The sequence below is a fragment of the Microtus ochrogaster genome, chromosome 10 (assembly GCF_000317375.1).
Source record: "Microtus ochrogaster isolate Prairie Vole_2 chromosome 10, MicOch1.0, whole genome shotgun sequence".
Taxonomy (NCBI): Eukaryota; Metazoa; Chordata; class Mammalia; order Rodentia; family Cricetidae; genus Microtus; species Microtus ochrogaster.
In genome coordinates this window covers 53,669,634-53,671,733 of record NC_022016.1, presented here as the reverse complement: position 1 = coordinate 53,671,733, position 2,100 = coordinate 53,669,634, and positions in this window count along the sequence as shown.

Below are 2,100 nucleotides of genomic sequence, written 5' to 3'. Positions count from 1 at the left end.
TCAGGACTCCTGGGCATTTCAAGTTGATGAGCTCTGCCTCTCCTTCCCCAGTCCGTGCCTTTTGTACCTCTCATTTCTTCTTTCGGCTACTCCAGAGAGGACCTCCCATGCGGCATCTCCAGGGCGGTGACAGCCACCATCCTTGCTTCCCTTCCTGGTACCAGAGTTGAGGCTTTTAACAGTTTGCCCTTTGCTGTTCTTCGCGGAACACCTCCTTCTCTCCTTCCGAGCTTGCTGGGAGTTCGGCCGTGAGTGGATGGCAGTTTTGGTTAAATGCCTCTTCTGCACCCGTTCAGATGAGCATCTGCTTTTCAAAGACTCCCTAATGCGACAAATTACTTTCCTGAATACATTACTGCGCACGCACCGCACACCGTGCGCCACATTCCCGGCAGAAGGAAGCTGCTGTGATCTATTACCCGATTCATTCAGTGCTGGGACATTTCAGTGCAGTTATCATTTTTTACATTAATTGAATAATTAATTTTATGTTAATTAATTGATAAAGTAATTGTAGGACCGAGATTGAATCCAGGGCCTTGTGCGTGGTAGGCCAATACTCTAGCCCTTGAGCTATGTCCCTGTCCTTCATGTTTACTTTTAAAATTTAAACCACAGAGAAACCCTGTCACAAAAAACCAAAAAAAAAAAAAAAAAATTTTTTTATTCATGGGCCTGGAGCGGTGGCTCTGCGTTTTAATAGCACTTGCTGCTTCCGCAGCGGACTTGGGTTTGCATCCCAGAACCTGCCTAAGGGCTCACAACTGTGCACATGCGCACTCCTGCTGCCCTACCGCTCTGGCAATCACAGGACCCTGTCCATCTTGCTGAGGTGTGGATTTTCCTGTTTCCATCATAGCGTCCTTGATCTGGCTGCCTCATGAGCTTCTTCTGGGCCATTCCCCCAGTGCACAGCGCCACTTCTGGCTCTTTCAAATGGCTCTTAGGGGACGGACCTTGGCTCCTTAGACTGGTCAGGTTGTCACTTGTTGAACTATCTCTTCCGCTTTGCCCCATCCTGTTGATTTTTAAAGGGCATTTTGCGTTCACGTTTTTAAGTGAGTCTGCTTTTTAGCATTCCGCTTCTAGTGCGACCTTGGGTTCAAGGCTTCGTTAGTCTCACAAGCAGAAATGTCCCTGTCATCAGGGTTCCTGAGAAGCTGGACAACTGGCTAACGCGTTCTTGGTATATTTCTACACCATTTATTTCTCCAGCACTTTTGAAATTTCTGAGAATCTTAAATTTTCTTTTAGTGTTGGTTTCAATAGTTACATTTTTATCCAGGATGTACTTGGTGAGTCTAAAATTCGGGGCTCAATGGCACAGAGTTCTGCATCCAGTTTCCCCTTTCCCACCTCAAGCTTGGGGGTGACCTCCCTTTTCTGTGGCATGTGTCTTGTCTTGTTCCCTCATCCTCCCCCCCCCTTTTATGGTTCCCTTCTCTGTTTCTATCTATTTCCAGACAATAAACTTTGGCTTTGTGACATTATATGTTTTAATTTAACCTCTCTGTGCCTCAGTTTCCCTGAATGATACTGAGGAAGACCATCACTAGGATAAACGGCCTAAAAGATTGAGAATTCAGAAGGTTGGTGGTTGGCCACAGCTGTTCACTAGGTCAGGTGTGGAGAGGAGGTTGGGAGGCTGGGGAGGGGGACACACAAAGGAACGGGGGATGTGATGACGATACCTTGTGCTCTCAGGATGTGGTGGGCAGAGGGGAAGAGAATTTCCTGTGAACTATGTGAAGGCAGCAGAGTTCTGTTGATGCTTGAGCAGTTATTACTGGGTCTTTCTGAGGGGATGGGTCTCAGCAGCTGGGCAGGGTAAGCAGATAAGAAAGACTTTTGGGAACTGTGGGTGAGGGATGAAAGATCAGTCAGAGACAGACCTTGCTCTCTGTCAGGAAACGCTCTAGTTCCAAAGAACACTTCCACAACATCTCAAAAAAAAAAAAAAGTCAGCCGGGCGATGGTGGCGCATGCCTTTAATCCCAGCACTTGGGAGGCAGAGACAAGTGGATCTCTGTGAGTTCGAGACCAGCCTGGTCTACAGAGCTAGTTCCAGGACAGGCTCCAAAGCCACAGAGAAACCCTGTC